This window comes from Canis lupus, chromosome 12 (genome assembly GCF_011100685.1).
Source record: "Canis lupus familiaris isolate Mischka breed German Shepherd chromosome 12, alternate assembly UU_Cfam_GSD_1.0, whole genome shotgun sequence".
NCBI classification, from domain to species: domain Eukaryota; kingdom Metazoa; phylum Chordata; class Mammalia; order Carnivora; family Canidae; genus Canis; species Canis lupus.
In genome coordinates this window covers 20163495-20170356 of record NC_049233.1, presented here as the reverse complement: position 1 = coordinate 20170356, position 6862 = coordinate 20163495, and positions in this window count along the sequence as shown.

Genomic DNA, 6862 nt, shown 5'->3' with positions numbered 1-6862 from the left:
TGCACCAAGTCACCACGTGGTGGCAGCAGGCTGCTGTGCTGTCCTTGGGGGTTAGGTCTTTAGGCAATTTTCTTCCTCAGGGACACCAGCATTTATCAGTTAAACTTGTGCAAGCCAAACTTTGCCAATTCGGAATACCTAAATGGCTACAGGAGGCCAGTGAGTGAGAGTCCAGGAGAAATTGACCCTTTGCCTGCCTTTTTTGAGCATAGATCAAAACTCATATTCATTACTTCACAGAGAAGTAATACCTGGTATATCAGACATCTCAGTATTGTGAGTTCTTACTCATAAAAAGATCCCCCTATGGGGTCTTTTTGAAACCACTTGCGCCTGGATGTTCAGCTCTTAGTCTTTTTGCACAGAAGTTTATGGAGAGGTCAGGATGGGTTCTTCCTGCTGTAATCCTTTGAGTAGCTTCCAAGGAACTTTTTAAGATTACTTAAATTAAAAAAAAGAAATGTGACTTTATTGGGGCCTATGTCGCATGAACTGGAGGATGCTCTGAAAAGGAGGTTGTGTTGCTTCTCCACTCCAAGATTGGTGTACTTCCTCCTCCCTTTTTTGATGAGGGGAACATCTTACCCTGAAACCATGGGGCAGAAAATGGAGAGTTCTAGTTTCATCTTTGATTTTTTTTTTTTTTTTTTTTTGCTGATGTGAAAATCCAAGTCCTATCAGAAGTAATCTAGAGAGTCAGGAGAGGGCATTTGTATCAGGGTGAGGAATCTGAAATTAATTGAGCACTGGCAATGAGTCCTATGTTGTGCTGTACTCAGCAGTGGGTGCAGGTATGGGACTATTTGCTCTTGAGGCCTACCAGTTGGGGATTCATATCTAATGTGACCACAAGAAATTTTAAAATATAATGAGGGATCCCTGGGTGGCGCAGCGGTTTAGCGCCTGCCTTTGGCCCAGGGTGCGATCCTGGAGACCCGGGATCGAATCCCACGTTGAGCTCCCAGTGCGTGGAGCCTGCTTCTCCCTCTGCCTGTGTCTCTGCCTCTCTCTCTCTCTCTCTGTGTGACTATCAAAAATAAAAAAAAATAAAAATAAAAAAAATATAATGAGAGCATATAAAATAACTACAGGAATTGAGGGGGCTATGAGAGTATCAGGAAGGGGTGCAGACTACCATGGGGTACTGGTGTAAAGAAAAGCCTAAGGGCTTTTAGGAATCTCCTCAAATGATCATTTCCAGAAAGGTCCAGCATTTTGTCAGTAATACTGACTCTTGCTCTCCTTCATGCCTGGAGAAAGTGAAGTAGAGTAGGAGAGTAGGAGGATCCAGCAGTCCGAGATCGCTATAAAGGCAAGTTTCCCTTGCTAACGTTTCAGTGCTCTACAAGCTAACCAAAAGAATTGAAGGAGAAGACCATGTATTCTGCAGCCACAGTAGATGCTAATTGTGTTAAATTAACTGTTAGGAACTCAGTAACTCTTTACACTGGGTTTTTAAAAACGTGTGTGTGTAGTTTCCCAACTTACAGAAACATTAAAAAGGTTGGTAAGCATTTAAAGGATATGTTCCTATTCAGTGTCCTTATGTCCTCGTTCTGCTGCAGGAACTGACAGGCTGCTTGTGCAGACATTGACTTGTCTGCAGGTCATTCCCCCTGAGAGTGTTGCTGTGCCACACAGCACTGAGATGTATGATGGCCCAGATTCACCAGGACAAAAAAATACACACTTCATTATCTACATGCTTCCCTCAAAAAGAGATGTCCGTTTACATTTAATTTTGCTATTGAAATAGTTAAAATAATTTGTGGGCCTTAGAGAGATATGTCCTATCTTGGAAAATTTTATGCTAGTTTATCCCTTAGCTCTCCTGGATAAATGAAGTGTCAATATGAAAAGATAGTTGTCAAAAAAGACCATTTAGTAAGAGTTGCTGGAATGGGGTCTCTCCTCTGCCACATACCAAATAACCTAGGGTAAGTATTGAGCTACTTGTTATTTTATCTGTAAAATGGAGGTACTTCATGCCTTGAAGGGTGCTTGTAAGACATAACAGCAAGTGGTAAGTGCCTGCCAGCATGGAAATACTCCATGATACTTCCTGTTATTACTGTAAATTCCAAGTTTCACTAAAAATGTTTCCTTTTAGTGTGTTTGCAGAAAATATGATCCTTTGGTCAAAGCTACTTAAAGCAATCACCCTCTTGTTGAGTTCCTGAATTTTGTTCCTTTCCCTGCCCTTCCATATGTGGCTCTGACTCAGGTACTTCTCACAGGGATGACCCTTACCTCTAGCTCATGAGCCTTCTCCCAAGGATGAGGATCCATCTGCCTGGTGTGGGCAGCCCTCCCCAACAGCCCTGTGAAGTATAGTCATTAGGAAAACACAGAGTAGAAAGGTAAGGAGGAGAAGGGCTCACAGACACCAACAATAGGTTATGCACTTCTCATTTTTCCTGAGTTTTCATACTATACTCAGTGGTCCTAATGATGCCAGAACATTTTTTTTTTTTTAAGATTTTATTTATTCATGAGAGACCTAGGCAGAGGGAGAAGCAGGCTTCCCTGTAGGGAGCCCAATGTAGGATTCGATCCCAGGACTCCGGGATCATGACCTGAGCCAAAGCCAGACACTCAACCACTTAGCCACCCAGGTGCCCTGATTCCAGACTTTTTGAGGCCAGATTTATTCTGTGGGTTTGGTTGGTGGAGTAAGGCAGGTCTGAGTCCCCTGTTTGCTGGCCACCTCCCTAATCCGTCCTGGCAAGAGCTCTGTGGGAGATGTCTACCTCCCCTCCCATCATCGCTCCCCAGGAGCCAGGTATCACCACTTGAACTTCAGAGTCGGGAAAGTGGCGAGTTGAAGTGCTGTGCACAGTTGCACAGGAGATCTCTTCTGAGAGCCTAGACACAGGAAATGAGCCCCCTCTGGGAAGCAAGGGAACTACCTTCAAGTCCCTCTTCTGACAGCATGTGGCTGAGTTAGTGGGCCAGGCTGGGCAAGCCACTTCCTTAGAGGGAAATGCTTGGTTTCTTTATCTGGGAAGGGAGGTGGTTGAAATAGGTGATCAGAGGTCTCTTCTGGTAATGCATGACTCTTAACACCCAGTGTCAGTTCTACCCACAAGACAATGCTCTTGGCCCTGGCACCACTTGGAGGCAGGTCAGAATGAGTCTTCTATCCTCTTGTTAAATATCCTTTTTGAGGGTAGTGATTTTTGGGTTTCTCTGTTTTGTGGGTAGAACGCTGGATGTTTCCATTTATCTCAAGGGGTTTTATTTAATTCCTAGAAAAGTTTTAGAATAAAATCAGTTTTTGCTTAATTTCATTTTAATTTAATGAAATATAAACGTAATTCACTTTCTTTTTCAGATCTGGTGCCTCAGTGATGAATGCTGGTTCCTGCCTGGTCCATTATTAACCAGCATATAATCCTGGCTCATTCTCTTCAGTCTTTTCCTCAAGGGAGGGAATTAAGATTCTAAATTCTTTTCCTAAATATTTTTACTATTAAACCCTGAATATGTTCTCACAGCCTGTAGGAGGATATTAGCCTCTGCTGAGATCTACCATACTGGTAATAGTTCTCCCAGCAGGTACTTTTGATAGTAAACTTAAGCCTTTCTACCTTTAAGTACCAACATTTAACCTTCACATAGAAAGGTCGGCTCATGCCATCTTACATATATGTGCTGCTATTCTATTTAAGTGGATGGAGCCCTGAATGAGAGCTGTAATAAAGCTGGATAAAACCTGCAAAAATATAGCCTAAAGTTGGAGTTGAACTATGTGTATAGATTTATTTTTTAAATATGTTACTGTGACTAATAAAAGATAATGGACTGTTTAGGAAAATAGAGAACAAAAATTATTTTATCATCTTACTATAACTATTATAACTTATTCTTGATAAATGTTATTTTTAAAAAAGATTTTACTTATTCATGAGAGACACAGAGAGAGGCAGAGACATAGGCAGAGGGAGAAGCAGGCTCCCTGCAGAGAGCCCAATGCAGGATTCAATCCCAGGACCCTGGGATCATGACCTGAGCCAAAAGCAGACATTCAACCACTGAGCCATCCAGGTGCTTCTATTCTTGATGAACTTTAAAACCAGTTTTGAAAGTGACACTCTTCCATATACGCAGCAGTACCAGCAAGTTACAGATTAGGCATTTGAGATTGAGATTAATGAATAGTGGTAGGGATTTAGGGAGTAAGAATGTTTTGAAACTTTGATTTTAAAGTCAGAGTTCTGAAAATCCTGCAGAAGAAGTGAAAATACATGTCACATTTAACTCTAGTGGATAATAAAAAACTTAACAAATTAGATTTAACATAGGGATGCTGTGTACAGGTTCCAACCTCCCAAGCAAACTAACTCCCAGACAGCAATTCCATGCACTTAGTGATTGTGGCAGTTGAGGAGGGGTGGCCCTACTAATAGGTGGCCCTACTCATTTGTTAAGAGTTTATTATATGTACTAAGTACCATGTAAATCATCTCATTGAATTTTCCTTACCATCCTCTAAAATGAGTTTTACTCTCCCAATTTTTCCAAAGAGGGAGTGGCCTTAGGTCAGAGAATTAATCCAGGCCCCCTTAGTTAGTAGCCAGTAGATTCCAGATTCAAATTCAAGGCTGTCTTGATTCTTATTCTTTTTTTTTTTTTTTTTGTAAAAATTTTATTTATTTACTCATGAGAGACACACAGAGAAGCAGAGACACAGGCAGAAGCAGGCTCCACACAGGGAACCCAACATGGGACTCGATCCCAGGTCTCCAGGATCACACTCTGGACCAAAGGCAGCACTAAATTGCTGAGCCACCCAGGGATCCCCTTAACTACGGTATTCTAACCATGCTATTGTTTTGCTGCCTTCAAAGGGCTGAAACGGCTCTAGGGAGCTGGAGGTAGCCACAGTGACATCTGTTAGTGGAGCTGGTGTGATAGCCCAGGTGCCAGTGTGCAGAGTTGAAACTGAAGACTTTCCATTATTGGTGATACTCTCAGCAATTTGCCCTTGGAAGTCTATTTGGTAATGATTGGTATTTGCTATTTCCTACCATCTCACAAAGTTTGCTCTGTGGTGAGCCCTCCAGTTGCCAGGACATTACTGTTCTGGAACCTGTTTAAAATTTTTTTTAACTAAAACAACTAAAGTATCATTTTTTTTCTCATTATGAAAACAATCTTGTCATTAGAGAAATCCTAGAAAACAACTGTAAGAAGTAAATAGGAGCACCTGTAATCTAGTTACCCAGAGAAAATATATTTTGGGTTCCTCCCCGACCAGATAAGTCTATGTATATGCCTATACAGTTGGGCACTTGTTAATTAATTTTTCATGATTATAAATCATACTGTAGTGAACAGCCCTGTTGCCAAATTTTTATGTACCTACTTATTTACTTCCTTTGGATGATTTCCTAGAAGTGTAATTGCTGGATAATATGAACATATTTAAAGTTTTTTGATATGTTTCATTAAGTTATCAATTTATACCCCCACACATATCCAACATCCTTGCTGACATTGGATATCTGCTCATCCCCACCCACACCCTATTTATTTATTTATTTATTTATTTATTTATTTTTCACACCCTTCTTAAATTGCCAAATTTACTCTGGTTAGGATTTGAAATTACCTTTTTAAGCTCTCATACTATGTACTTACCATATAATATCTTTAGTAGTATTTGCAATTCAGACTTAATAGAATAGTTAAAAAAATTCTCCCTATCATTACAAGCAGTAAGTGCAAAGAAGGCAACTTCCCACTACCATCTAATCTTTGAGAACTAGAGATGAAAAGTTGGTAGAGCAAGGCATCTTAAGAGCTGTCACCAAAACCATCTGGCCTGCCCTTGTTTCCATTTATCTTGTTTACATCCAGATAAATGTGTGTAAGACAATGTACAAAGGCTAAAAATAAAAAGGGCAGAATAAAAAAAAAATCAAAGACTGATTTTATTTCTTCTCCTCTTCAGAGAACAAGCAGAGTCATTCAGGTGTCCTGCTTCCAGTCCAGATATCACTTAGAAGATGCTGCTCACTCTTCAAGTCTTATCCTCTGACAACTGCTCTCTTCTCCACTGTGCCTTGGGCATCTTTGTTTTAAATTTTTCTCCAGCCTGCCTCTGCACTGCTTCTCTGGGCTTGGGGTCAGAAGCCCTGGTTTGTATTTCAAACTCTGTTATTTGATAGCTGCATGGCTTTGGACAGTTGTCATGCACTTTTAGGTCTCAATGTCTTAAACTTGTGAAATGGAGAGATTTATCATCTTTTCCTCATGCAGCTGTGAGAATCAAATAAAATCAAATATATGAAAAGGCTTTGTGAGCTGCATGGCTTTACCTACAATGTAAGGCTATTAATATTATAATCATTTTCCTTCCTTGACAGCACTTTGTTAAAGAGAAAAATGGCTCTAGAAGAGTTGGAGAGAGGGGCCCCTTTATTTGAAGATAGATAGTGGAGGGAATCAGGAGGCCTTAGTCCAGGCTGGGCTCCTCCAGCAGAGGGGGTCTGGAGGGAAGCCATCCAACCTCCATCAACAGCTGAGAGGGTTGGACTCGATTACCTCTAAAGACCTGCACAACTCTGGAAATCTGTGATGCAGGCCAACAGCAGAGGTAGAGATGCTTCCCTGCCTTAATGGCTACTGTAATGGCTGTTAGGTGAAGGGGTGCTCTGGACACACACATTTGCAGATGTGACAGGTGTCATGCAATAAGAAAGTCAGCAGTTTTGTTCTCTGGGTTATTTGCTAGCATAAAACCTGGGTAATGGGGGCACCTGGGTGGCTTAGTGGTTGAGTGTCTGCCTTTGGCTCAGGGCATGATCCCCGGGGTCCTGGGATGGAATCCCACATCTGGTTACCTGCAGAGAGCCTG